Genomic DNA, 14,490 nt, shown 5'->3' with positions numbered 1-14,490 from the left:
CAGAGTGATGTTTTCAATGTTGTGTAGAGTGATGTGTAGAGTGATGTAACATGTAGAGTGATGTTTTCAATGTTGTGCAGAGTGATATGTAGAGTGATGTTTTGTATGTTGTGCAGAGTGATGTGCAGAGTGATATTTTCAATGTTGTGTAAAGTGATGTGTAGAGTCATCTTTTCAATGTTGTGTAGAGTGATGTTTTCAATGTTATGTAGAGTGATGTGTAGAGTGATGTTTTCAATGTTGTGTAGGGTGATGTGCAGATTGATGTTTTCAATGTTGTGCGGAGTGATGTGTACAGTGATGTTTTCAATGTTGTGTAGAGTGATGTGTAGAGTGATGTTTTCAATGTTGTGCAGAGTGGTATGTAGAGTGATGTTTTCAATGTTGTGTGGAGTGATGTGTACAGTGATGTTTTCAATATTGTATAGATAGATGTGTGGAGTGATGTTTTCAATGTTGTGTAGAGTGATGTATAGAGTGATGGTTTCAATGTTGTGTAGATTGTTGTGTAGAGTGATGTTTTCAATGTTGTGTAGAGTGCTGTGTGGAGTGATGTTTTCAATGTTGTGTAGAGTGATATGTAGAGTGATGTTTTCAATGTTGAGTAGAGTGATGTGTTGAGTGATGTTTTCAATGTTGTGTAGATTGTTGTGTACAGTGATGTTTTCAATATTGTATAGATAGATGTGTGGAGTGATGTTTTCAATGTTGTGTAGAGTGATGTATAGAGTGATGGTTTCAATGTTGTGTAGATTGTTGTGTAGAGTGATGTTTTCAATGTTGTGCAGAGTGCTGTGTAGAGTGATGTTTTCAATGTTGTGTAGAGTGATGTGTAGAGTGATGTTTTCAATGTTGAGTAGAGTGATGTGTTGAGTGATGTTTTCAATGTTGTGTAGATTGTTGTGCAGTGTGATTTTTTCAATGTTGTGTAGAGTGAAGTGTAGAGTGATGTTTTCAATTGTGTGCAGAGTGATGTGTAGATTGATGTTTACAATGTTGTGTCGAGTGATGTGTAGAGTGATGATTTCAATGTAGTGTCGAGTGATGTGTAGAGTGATGTTTTCAATGTTGTGTAGAGTGATGTGTAGAGTGATATTTTGAATGTTGTGTATAGTGATGTGTAGAGTGATGTAACATGTAGAGTCATGTTTTCAATGTTGTGCAGAGTGATATGTAGAGTGATGTTTTGTATGTTGTGCAGAGTGATGTGCAGAGTGATATTTTCAATGTTGTGTAAAGTGATGTGTAGAGTGATGTTTTCAATGTTATGTAGGGTGATGTGCAGAGTGATGTTTTCAATGTTGTGCGGAGTGATATGTACAGTGATGTTTTCAATGTTGTGTAGAGTGATGTGTAGAGTGATGTTTTCAATGTTGTGCAGAGTGGTATGTAGAGTGATGTTTTCAATGTTGTGTGGAGTGATGTGTACAGTGATGTTTTCAATATTGTATAGATAGATGTGTGGAGTGATGTTTTCAATGTTGTGTAGAGTGATGTATAGAGTGATGGTTTCAATGTTGTGTAGATTATTGCGTAGAGTGATGTTTTCAATGTTGTGTAGAGTGCTGTGTAGAGTGATGTTATCAATGTTGTGTAGAGTGATGTGTAGAGTGATGTTTTCAATGTTGATTAGAGTGATGTGTTGAGTGATGTTTTCAATGTTGTGTAGATTGTTGTGCATAGTGATTTTTTCAATGTTGTGTAGAGTGAAGTGTAGAGTGATGTTTTCAATTGTGTGCAGAGTGATGTGTAGAGTGATGTTTACAATGTTGTGTCGAGTGATGTGTAGAGTGATGCTTTCAATGTAGTGTCGAGTGATGTGTAGAGTGATGTTTTCAATGTTGTGTAGAATGATGTGTAGAGTGATGTAACATGTAGAGTCATGTTTTCAATGTTGTGCAGAGTGATATGTAGAGTGATGTTTTGTATGTTGTGCAGAGTGATGTGCAGAGTGATATTTTCAATGTTGTGTAAAGTGATGTGTAGAGTGATCTTTTCAATGTTGTGTAGAGTGATGTTTTCAATGTTATGTAGGGTGATGTGCAGAGTGATGTTTTCAATGTTGTGCGGAGTGATATGTACAGTGATGTTTTCAATGTTGTGTAGAGTGATGTGTAGAGTGATGTTTTCAATGTTGTGCAGAGTGGTATGTAGAGTGATGTTTTCAATGTTGTGTAGATTGTTGTGTAGAGTGATGTTTTCAATGTTGTGTAGATTGTTGTGTAGAGTGATGTTTTCAATGTTGTGTAGAGTGCTGTGTAGAGTGATGTTTTCAATGTTGTGTAGAGTGATGTGTACAGTGATGTTTTCAATATTGTATAGATAGATGTGTGGAGTGATGTTTTCAATGTTGTGTAGAGTGATGTATAGAGTGATGGTTTCAATGTTGTGTAGATTGTTGTGTAGAGTGATGTTTTCAATGTTGTGTAGAGTGCTGTGTAGAGTGATGTTTTCAATGTTGTGTAGAGTGATGTGTCGAGTGATGTTTTCAATGTTGAGTAGAGTGATGTGTTGAGTGATGTTTTCAATGTTGTGTAGATTGTTGTGTACAGTGATGTTTTCAATATTGTATAGATAGATGTGTGGAGTGATGTTTTCAATGTTGTGTAGAGTGATGTATAGAGTGATGGTTTCAATGTTGTGTAGATTGTTGTGTAGAGTGATGTTTTCAATGTTGTGTAGAGTGCTGTGTAGAGTGATGTTTTCAATGTTGTGTAGAGTGATGTGTAGAGTGATGTTTTCAATGTTGAGTAGAGTGATGTGTTGAGTGATGTTTTCAATGTTGTGTAGATTGTTGTGTAGAGTGATTTTTTCAATGTTGTGTAGAGTGAAGTGTAGAGTGATGTTTTCAATTGTGTGCAGAGTGATGTGTAGAGTGATGTTTACAATGTTGTGTCGAGTGATGTGTAGAGTGATGCTTTCAATGTAGTGTCGAGTGATGTGTAGAGTGATGTTTTCAATGTTGTGTAGAGTGATGTGTAGAGTGATATTTTGAATGTTGTGTATAGTGATGTGTAGAGTGATCTTTTCAATGTTGTGTAGAGTGATGTTTTCAATGTTATGTAGAGTGATGTGTAGAGTGATGTTTTCAATGTTGTGTAGCGTGATGTGCAGAGTGATGTTTACAATGTTGTGTAGAGTGATGTGTAGCGTGATGTGATATGTAGAGTGATGTTTTCAATGTTGTGCAGAGTGATATGTAGAGTGATGTTTTCAATGTTGTGTAGGGTGATGTGTAGAGTGATGATATCAATGCTGTGTAGAGTGATGTGCAGAGTGATATGATATGTATAGTGATGTTTTCAATGTTATGCAGAGTGATATGTAGAGTGAAGTTTTCAATGTTGTGTAGAGTGATGTGTAGAGTGATGTTTTCAATGTTGTGCAGAGTGATATGTAGAGTGATGTTTACAATGTTGTGTAGAGTGATGTGTAGAGTGATGTAACATATAGAGTGATGTTTTCAATATTGTATAGATTGATGTGGTGTGTGATGTTTTCAATGTTGTGTTGATTGTTGTGTAAAGTGATGTTTTCAATGTTGTGTAGAGTTCTCTTTGGAGTGATGTTTTCAATGTTGTGTAGAGTGATGTGCAGAGTGATGTTTTCAATGTTGTGTAGAGTGATGTTTTCAATGTTGTGTAGAGTGATGTGTAGAGTGATGTTTTCAATGTTGTGTAGGGTGATGTGTAGAGTGATGTTTACAATGTTGTGTAGAGTGATGTGTAGAGTGATGTAACATGTAGAGTGATGTTTTCAATGTTGTGCAGAGTGATATGTAGAGTAATGTTTTGTATGTTGTGCAGAGTGATGTGCAGAGTGATATTTTCAATGAAGTGTACAGTGATGTGTAGAGTGATATTTTCAATGTTGTGTAGAGTGATGTTTTCAATGTTATGTAGAGTAATGTGTAGAGTTATGTTTTAAATGTTGTGTAGGGTGATGTGCAGAGTGATGTTTTCAATGTTGTGCGGAGTGATATGTACAGTGATGTTTTCAATGTTGTGTAGAGTGATGTATAGAGTGATGGTTTCAATGTTGTGTAGATTGTTGTGTAGAGTGATGTTTTCAATGTTGTGTAGAGTGCTGTGTAGAGTGATGTTTTCAATGTTGTGTAGAGTGATGTGTAGAGTGATGTTTTCAATGTTGAGTAGAGTGATGTGTTGAGTGATGTTTTCAAATGTTGTGTAGATTGTTGTGTAGAGTGATGTTTTCAATGTTGTGTAGAGTGCTGTGCAGAGTGATGTTATCAATGTTGTGTAGAGTGATGTGTTGAGTGATGTTTTCAATGTTGTGTAGATTGTTGTGCATAGTGATTTTTTCAATGTTGTGTAGAGTGAAGTGTAGAGTGATGTTTTCAATTGTGTGCAGAGTGATGTGTAGAGTGATGTTTACAATGTTGTGTCGAGTGATGTGTAGAGTGATGCTTTCAATGTAGTGTCGAGTGATGTGTAGAGTGATGTTTTCAATGTTGTGTAGAATGATGTGTCGAGTGATATTTTGAATGTTGTGTATAGTGATGTGTAGATTGATGTAACATGTAGAGTCATGTTTTCAATGTTGTGCAGAGTGATATGTAGAGTGATGTTTTGTATGTTGTGCAGAGTGATGTGCAGAGTGATATTTTCAATGTTATGTAAAGTGATGTGTAGAGTGATCTTTTCAATGTTGTGTAGAGTGATGTTTTCAATGTTATGTAGGGTGATGTGCAGAGTGATGTTTTCAATGTTGTGCGGAGTGATATGTACAGTGATGTTTTTAATGTTGTGTAGAGTGATGTGTAGAGTGATGTTTTCAATGTTGTGCAGAGTGGTATGTAGAGTGATGTTTTCAATGTTGTGTGGAGTGATGTGTACAGTGATGTTTTCAATATTGTATAGATAGATGTGTGGAGTGATGTATTCAATGTTGTGTAGAGTGATGTATAGAGTGATGTTCTCAATGTTGTGTAGAATGTTGTGTAGAGTGATGTTTTCAATGTTGTGTAGAGTGCTGTGTGGAGTGATGTTTTCAATGTTGTGTAGAGTGATGTGTCGAGTGATGTTTTCAATGTTGAGTAGAGTGATGTGTTGAGTGATGTTTTCAATGTAGTGTCGAGTGATGTGTAGAGTGATGTTTTCAATGTTGTGTAGAATGATGTGTAGAGTGATGTAACATGTAGAGTCATGTTTTCAATGTTGTGCAGAGTGATATGTAGAGTGATGTTTTGTATGTTGTGCAGAGTGATGTGCAGAGTGATATTTTCAATGAAGTGTACAGTGATGTGTAGAGTGATCTTTTCAATGTTGTGTAGAGTGATGTTTTCAATGTTATGTAGAGTAATGTGTAGAGTGATGTTTTAAATGTTGTGTAGGGTGATGTGCAGAGTGATGTTTTCAATGTTGTGCGGAGTGATATGTACAGTGATGTTTTCAATGTTGTGTAGAGTGATGTATAGAGTGATGGTTTCAATGTTGTGTAGATTGTTGTGTAGAGTGATGTTTTCAATGTTGTGTAGAGTGCTGTGTAGAGTGATGTTTTCAATGTTGTGTAGAGTGATGTGTAGAGTGATGTTTTCAATGTTGAGTAGAGTGATGTGTTGAGTGATGTTTTCAATGTTGTGTAGATTGTTGTGTAGAGTGATTTTTTCAATGTTGTGTAGAGTGAAGTGTAGAGTGATGTTTTCAATTGTGTGCAGAGTGATGTGTAGAGTGATGTTTACAATGTTGTGTCGAGTGATGTGTAGAGTGATGCTTTCAATGTAGTGTCGAGTGATGTGTGGAGTGACGTTTTCAATGTTGTGTAGAGTGATGTTTTCAATGTTATGTAGAGTGATGTGTAGAGTGATGTTTTCAATGTTGTGTAGCGTGATGTGCAGAGTGATGTTTACAATGTTGTGTAGAGTGATGTGTAGAGTGATGTGATATGCAGAGTGATGTTTTCAATGTTGTGCAGAGTGATATGTAGAGTGATGTTTTCAATGTTTTGTGGGGTGATGTGTAGAGTGATGTTTTCAATGCTGTTTAGAGTGATGTGTAGACTGATGTGATATGTATAGTGATGTTTTCAATGTTGTGCAGAGTGATATGTAGAGTGATGTTTTCAATGTTGTGTAGAATGATGTGTAGAGTGATGTTTTCAATGTTGTGCAGAGCGATATGTAGAGTGATGTTTTCAATGTTGTGTGGAGTGATGTGTAGAGTGACGTTTTCAATATTGTATAGATTGATGTGTAGAGTGATGTTTTCAATGTTGTGCAGATTATGGTGTAGAGTGATGATTTCAATGTTGTGTAGAGTGATGTGTTGAGTGATGTTTTCAGTATTGTGTAGAGTGATGTGTAAAGTGATGTTTTCAATGGTGTGTAGAGTGATGTGTAGAGTGATGTTTACAATGTTGTGTAGAGTGATGTGTAGAGTGATTTTTTCAATGTTGTGTCGAGCGATGTATAGAGTGTTGTTTTCAATGTTGTGTAGAATGATGTGTAGAGTGACGTTTTCAATGTTGTGTAGAGTGATGCGTAGAGTGATGTTTTCAATGTTGTGTAGAGTGATGTTTTCAATGTTGTGTAGAGTTATGTGCAGAGTGATGTTTTCAATGTTGTGCAGAGTCATGTGTAGAGTGATGTTTACAATGTTGTGTAGAGTGATGTGTTGAGTGATGTTTTCAGTATTGTGTAGAGTGATGTGTAGAGTGATGTTTTCAATGGTGTGTAGAGTGATGTGTAGAGTGATGTTTACAATGTTGTGTAGAGTGATGTGTAGAGTGATTTATTCAATGTTGTGTCGAGCGATGTATAGAGTGTTGTTTTCAATGTTGTGTAGAATGATGTGTAGAGTGATGTTTTCAATGTAGTGTAGAGTGATATTTTCAATGTTGTGTAGAGTGAAGTGTAGAGTGATGTTTTCAATGTCGTGTAGAGTGATGTGTAGAGTGATGTTTACAATGTTGTGTAGAGTGATCTGTAGAGTGATGTGATGTGTAGAGTAATGTTTTCAATGTTGTGCAGAGTGATACGTAGAGTGAAGTTTTCAATGTTGTGCAGAGTGATGTGTACAGTGATGTTTTCAATGTTGTGCAGAGTTATGTGTAGAGTGATGTTTTCAATGTTGTGCAGAGTGATATGCAGAGTGATGTTTTCAATGTTTATGAGAGTGATGTTTTGAGTGATGTTTCAATGTTGTGTAGAGTGATGTGTTGAGTGATGTTTTCAATGTTGTGTAGAGTGCTGTGTAGATTGATGTTTTCAATGTTGTGTAGAGTGATGTGTAGAGTGATGTTTTCAATTTTGTGTCGAGTGATGTGTAGAGTGATGTTTTCAATGTTGTGCAGAGTGATGTGCAGAGTGATGTTTTCAATATTGTATGGATTGATGTGTAGAGTGATGTTTTCAATGTTGTGTAGAGTGATGTGTAGATTGATGTTTTCAATGTTGTGCAGAGTGAGGTGCAGAGTGATGTTTTCTATGTTGTGTAGAGTGATGTGCAGAGTGCTGTTTTCAATGTTGTGTAGAGTGAGGTTTTCAATGTTGTGTAGGGTGATGTTTAGAGTGATGTTTACAATGTTGTGCAGAGTGATCTGTAGAGTGATATTTTGAATGTTGTGTATAGTGATGTGTAGAGTGATCTTTTCAACGTTGTGTAGAGTGATGTTTTCAATGTTGTGTAGAGTGATGTGTAGAGTGATGTTTTCAATGTTGTGCAGAGTGATCTGTAGAGTGATATTTTGAATGTTGTGCATAGTGATGTGTAGCCTGATCTTTTCAACGTTGTGTAGAGTGATGTTTTCAATGTTGTGTAGGGTGATGTTTAGAGTGATGTTTACAATGTTGTGTAGAGTGATGTGTAGAGTGATGTGATATGTAGAGTGATGTTTTCAATTTTGTCAAGAGTGATGTGTAGAGTGATGTTTTTAAAGTTGTGCAGAGTGATGTGTAGAGTGATATTTTCAATGTTGTGTAAAGTGATGTGTAGAGTGAACTTTTCAATGTTGTGTAGAGTGATGTTTAAAATGTTGTGTAGAGTGCTGTGTAGAGTGATATTTTCAATGTTGTGTAGGGTGATGTGCAGAGTGATGTTTTCAATTTTGTATAGAGTGATGTGTAGAGTGATATTTTCAATGTTGTGTCGAGTGATGTGTAGAGTGATGTTTTCAATGTTGTGTAGAGTGATGTGTAGAGTGATGTTTCCAATGTTGTGCAGAGTGATGTATAGAGTGATGTTTTCAATGTTGTACAGAGTGATGTGTAGCGTGATATTTCAATGTTGTGGAGAGTGATGTCTAGAGTGATGTTTTCAATGTTGTGCAGAATGATGTACAGAGTGATTTTTTCAATGTTGTGTAGACTCATGTGTAGAGTGTTGTTTACAATGTTGTGTCGAGTGATGTGTAGAGTGATGTTTTCAATGTTGTGTAGAGTGATGTATAGAGTGATGTTTAAAATGTTGTGTAGAGTGATGTTTTCAATATTCTGTAGAGTGATGTGTAGAGTGATGTTTTCAATGTTGTGTAGAGTGATGTGTTGAGTGATGTTTTCAGTGTTGTGTAGAGTGATTTGTAGAGTGTTGTTTTCAATGTTGTGTAGAGTGATGTGTAGAGTGATTTTTTCAATGTTGTGTCGAGTGATGTATGGAGTGATGTTTTCAATGTTGTGCAGAGTCATGTGTAGAGTGATGTTTTCAATGTAGTGTAGAGTAATGTTTTCAATGTTGTGTAGAGTGAAGTGTAGAGTGATGTTTTCAATGTTGTGTAGAGTGATGTGTAGAGTGAAGTTTTCAATGTTGTGTAGAGTGATGAGTAGAGTGATGTGATGTGTAGCGTAATGTTTTCAATGTTGTGCAGAGTGCTACGTAGAGTGAAGTTTCCAATGTTGTGCAGAGTGATGTGTACAGCGATGTTTTCAAGGTTGTGCAGAGTGAGGTGCAGAGTGATGTTTTCTATGTTGTATATAGTGATGTGTAGAGTGATGTTTTCAATGTTGTGCAGAATGATGGACAGAGTGATTTTGTCAATGTTGTGTAGAGTCATGTGTAGAGTGATGTTTACAATGTTGTGTAGAGTGATGTGTAGAGTGATGTTTTCAATGCTGTGTAGAGTGATGTATTGAGTGATGTTTTCAATGTTGTGTAGAGTGATGTTTTCAATAATCTGTAGAGTGATGTGCAGATTGATGTTTTCAATGTTGTGTAGAGTGATGTGTAGAGTGATGTTTTCAATGTTGTGTAGAGTGATGTGTTGAGTGATGTTTTCAGTGTTGTGTAGAGTGATGTGTAGAGTGATGTTTTCAATGGTGTGTAGAGTGATGTGTAAAGTGATGTTTTCAATCTTGTGTAGAGTGATGTGTAGAGAGATGTTTTCAATGTTGTGTCGAGTGATGTATAGAGTGTTGTTTTCAATCTTGTGTAGAGTGATGTGTAGAGAGATGTTTTCAATGTAGTGTAGAGTGATGTTTTCAATGTTGTGTAGAGTGAAGTGTAGAGTGATGTTTTCAATGTTGTGTAGAGTGATGTGTAGAGTGATGTTTTCAATGTTGTGCAGAGTGATATGTAGAATGATTTTTTCAATGTTGTGTGGAGTGATGTGTAGAGTGATGTTTTCAATGTTGTGTAGAGTGATGTGTAGAGTGATGTTTTCAATGTAGTGTAGAGTGATGTTTTCAATGTTGTGTAGAGTGAAGTGTAGAGTGATGTTTTCAATGTTGTGTAGAGTGATGTGTAGAGTGATGTTTTCAATGTTGTGAAGAGTGATGTGTAGAGTGATGTTTTCAATGTTGTTCAGAGTGATGTGTAGCGTGATATTTCAATGTTGTGTGACGTGATGTGTAGAGTGATGTTTTCAATATCGTATAGATTGATGTGTAGAGTGATGTTTTCAATGTTGCGTAGAGTGATGTGTAGAGTGATGTTTTCAATGTTGTGTAGATTGTTTTGTAGAGTGATGTTTTCAATGTTGTGTAGAGTGCTGTGTCGAGTGATGTTTTCAATGTTGTGCAGAGTGATGTGTAGAGTGATGTTTTCAATGTTGTGCTGAGTGATGTGTAGAGTGATGTTTTCAATGTTGTGTAGAGTGATGTGTAGAATGAAGTTTTCAATGTTGTGCAGAGTGAGATGCAGAGTGATGTTTTCTATGTTGTATAGAGTGATGTGTAGAGTGACGTTTTCAATGTTGTGCAGAGTGATGTGTAGAGTGATGTTTTTAATGTTGTACAGAATGATGTGTAGAGTGATGTTTTCAATGTTGTGCAGAGTGATATGTAGAATGATGTTTTCAATGTTGTGTGGAGTGATGTGTAGAGTGATGTTTTCAATATTGTATATATTGATGTGTAAAGTGATGTTTTCAATGTTGTGTAGAGTGATGTACAGAGTGAATTTTTCAATGTTGTGTCGAGTGATTTGTAGAGTGTTGTTTACAATCTTGTGTAGAGTGATGCGTAGAGTGATGTTTTCAAAGTTATGTAGAGTGATGTGTAGAGTGATGTTTTCAATGTTGTGCAGAGTGATGTGTAGAGTGATGTTTTCAATGTTGTGCTGAGTGATGTGTAGAGTGATGTTTTCAATGTTGTGTAGAGTGATGTGTAGAGAGTTTTTTTCAATGTTGTGCAGAGTGAGGTGCAGAGTGATGTTTTCTCTGTTGTATAGAGTGATGTGTAGAGTGATGTTTTCAATGTTGTGTCGAGTGATGTGTAGAGTGATGTTTTCAATGTTGTGTAGAGTGATGTGTAGAGTGATGTTTTCAATGTTGTGAAGAGTTTTGTGTAGAGTGATGTTTTCAATGTTGTGCAGAGTGATGTGTAGCGTGATATTTCAATGTTGTGTGGCGTGATGTGTAGAGTGTTGTTTTCAATCTTGTGTAGAGTGATCTGCAGAGTGATATTTTCAATGTTGTGTAGAGTGATGTGTAGAGTGATGTTTTCAAATTTCTGCAGAGTGATGTGTAGATTGATGTTTTCAATGTTGTGTAGATTGTTGTTTAGTGCGATGTTTTCAATGTTGTGTAGAGTGAAGTGCAGAGTGATGTTTTCAATGTTCTGTGGAGTGATGTGTAGATTGATGTTTTCAATGTTTTGTAGAGTGATGTGTTGAGTGATGTTTTCAATGGTGTGTTGAGTGATGTGTGGAGTGATGTTTTCAATGTTCTGTGGAGTGATGTGTAGATGGATGTTTTCAATGTTGTGTAGAGTGATGTATAGAGTGTTGTTTTCAATGTTGTGTAGAGTGATGTGTAGAGTGATGTTTTCAATGTAGTGTAGAGTGATGTTTTCAATGTTGTGTAGAGTGAAGTGTAGAGTGATGTTTTCAATGTTGTGTGGAGTGATGTGTAGAGTGATGTTTTCAATGTTGTGTAGAGTGAAATGTAGAGTGATGTGATATGTATAGTGATGTTTTCAATGTTGTGCAGAGTTATATGTAGAGTGATGTTTTCAATGGTGTGTAGAGCGATGTGTAGAGTGATGTTTTCAATGTTCTGTGGAGTGATGTGTAGATTGATGTTTTCAATGTTGTGTAGAGTGAAGTGCAGAGTGATATTTTCAATGGTGTGCAGAGTGATGTGTAGAGTGATGTTTACAATGTTGTGTCGAGTGATGTGTGGAGTGATGTTTTCAATGTTGTGTAGAGTGATGTGTAGAGTGATGTGATATGTATAGTGATGTTTTCAATGTTGTGCAGAGTGATATGTAGAGTGATGTTTTCAATGGTGTGGAGAGCGATGTGTTGAGTGACGTTTTCAATGTTCTGTGGAGTGATGTGTAGATTGATGTTTTCAATGTTGTGTAGAGTGAAGTGCAGAGTGATATTTTCAATGTTGTGCAGAGTGATGTGTAGAGTGATGTTTACAATGTTGTGTCGAGTGATGTGTAGAGTGATGTTTTCAATGTTCTGTGGAGTGATGTGTAGATTGATTTTTTCAATGTTGTGCAGAGTGATGTGTAGAGTGATGTTTTCAATGTTGTGTAGAGTGATGTGTTGAGTGATGTTTTCAATGGTGTGTTGAGTGATGTGTAGAGTGATGTTTTCAATGTTCTGTGGAGTGATGTGTAGATTGATGTTTTCAATGTTGTGTAGAGTGATGTGTAGAGTGATGTTTTCAATGGTGTGTTGAGTGATGTGTAGAGTGATGTTTTCAATATTCTGTAGAGTGATGTGTAGAGTGATGTTTTCAAAGTTGTGTAGAGTGATGTGTTGAGTGATGTTTTCAGTGTTGTGTAGAGTGATTTGTAGAGTGTTGTTTTCAATGTTGTGTAGAGTGATGTGTAGAGTGAATTTTTCAATGTTGTGTCGAGTCATGTATAGAGTGATGTTTTCAATGTTGTGTAGAGTCATGTGTAGAGTGATGTTTTCAATGTAGTGTAGAGTGATGTTTTCAATGTTGTGTAGAGTGAAGTGTAGAGTGATGTTTTCAATGTTGTGTAGAGTGATGTGTAGAGTGATGTTTTCAATGTTGTGTAGAGTGATGAGTAGAGTGATGTGATGTGTAGAGTAATGTTTTCGATGTTGTGCAGAGTGATACGTAGAGTGAAGTTTCCAATGTTGTGCAGAGTGATGTGTACAGCGATGTTTTCAAGGTTGTGCAGAGTGAGGTGCAGAGTGATGTTTTCTATGTTGTATATCGTGATGTGTAGAGTGATGTTTTCAATGTTGTGCAGAGTGATGTGTAGAGTGATGTTTTCAATGTTGTGCAGAGTGATGTGTAGCGTGATATTTCAATGTTGTGGAGAGTGATGTGTAGAGTGATGTTTTCAATGTTCTGTAGAGTGATGTGCAGAGTGATGTTTTCAATGTTGTGCAGAATGATGGACAGAGTGATTTTGTCAATGTTGTGTAGAGTCATGTGTAGAGTGATGTTTACAATGTTGTGTAGAGTGATGTGCAGAGTGATGTTTTCAATGCTGTGTAGAGTGATGTATTGAGTGATGTTTTCAATGTTGTGTAGAGTGATGTTTTCAATAATCTGTAGAGTGATGTGCAGATTGATGTTTTCAATGTTGTGTAGAGTGATGTGTAGAGTGATGTTTTCAATGTTGTATAGAGTGATGTGTTGAGTGATGTTTTCAGTGTTGTGTAGAGTGATGTGTAGAGTGATGTTTTCAATGGTGTGTAGAGTGATGTGTAGAGTGATTTTTTCAATGTTGTGTCGAGTGATGTATAGAGTGTTGTTTTCAATCTTGTGTAGAGTGATGTGTAGAGAGATGTTTTCAATGTAGTGTAGAGTGATGTTTTCAATGTTGTGTAGAGTGAAGTGTAGAGTGATGTTTTCAATGTTGTGTAGAGTGATGTGTAGAGTGATGTTTTCAATGTTGTGCAGAGTGATATGTAGAATGATGTTTTCAATGTTGTGTGGAGTGATGTGTAGAGTGATGTTTTCAATGTTGTGTCGAGTGATGTGTAGAGTGATGTTTTCAATGTTGTGAAGAGTGATGTGTAGAGTGATGTTTTCGATGTTGTGCAGAGTGATGTGTAGCGTGATATTTCAATGTTGTGTGGCGTGATGTGTAGAGTGATGTTTTCAATATCGTATAGATTGATGTGTAGAGTGATGTTTTCAATGTTGTGTAGATTGTTTTGTAGAGTGATGTTTTCAATGTTATGTAGAGTGCTGTGTCGAGTGATGTTTTCAATGTTGTGCAGAGTGATGTGTAGAGTGATGTTTTCAATGTTGTGCTGAGTGATGTGTAGAGTGATGTTTTCAATGTTGTGTAGAGTGATGTGTAGAGTGATGTTTTCAATGTTGTGCAGAGTGAGATGCAGAGTGATGTTTTCTATGTTGTATAGAGTGATGTGTAGAGTGATGTTTTCAATGTTGTGCAGAGTGATGTGTAGAGTGATGTTTTCAATGTTGTACAGAATGATGTGTAGAGTGATGTTTTCAATGTTGTGTAGAGTGATGTGTAGAGTGCTGTTTTCAATGTTGTGCAGAGTGATATGTAGAATGATGTTTTCAATGTTGTGTGGAGTGAAGTGTAGAGTGATGTTTTCAATATTGTATAGATTGATGTGTAAAGTGATGTTTTCAATGTTGTGTAGAGTGATGTACAGCGTGATTTTTTTAAATGTTGTGTAGAGTCATGTGTAGAGTGATGTTTACAATGTTGTGTAGAGTGATGTGTACAGTGATGTTTTCAATGTTGTGTAGAGTCATGCGTAGAGTGATGTTTTCAATGTTGTGCAGAGTGAGGTGCAGAGTGATGTTTTCAATGTTGTGTAGAGTGATGTGTAGAGTGATGTTTTCAATAATCTGTAGAGTGATGTGTAGATTGATGTTTTCAATGTTGTGTAGAGTGATGTGTAGAGTAGTGTTTTCAATGGTGTGTGGATTGATGTGTTGAGTGATGTTTTCAGTGTTGTGTAGAGTAATGTGTAGAGTGATGTTTTCAATGGTGTGTAGAGTGATGTGTAGAGTGATGTTTACAATGTTGTGTAGAGTGATGTGCAGAGTGATTTTTTAATGTTGTGTCGAGTGATTTGTAGAGTGTTGTTTTCAATCTTGTGCAGAGTGATGCATAGAGTGATG

This window comes from Pristiophorus japonicus, chromosome 29 (genome assembly GCF_044704955.1).
Source record: "Pristiophorus japonicus isolate sPriJap1 chromosome 29, sPriJap1.hap1, whole genome shotgun sequence".
NCBI lineage: Eukaryota > Metazoa > Chordata > Chondrichthyes > Pristiophoridae > Pristiophorus > Pristiophorus japonicus.
The sequence above is the reverse complement of the archived record's forward strand: the minus strand, read 5'-3'. Positions refer to the sequence as shown.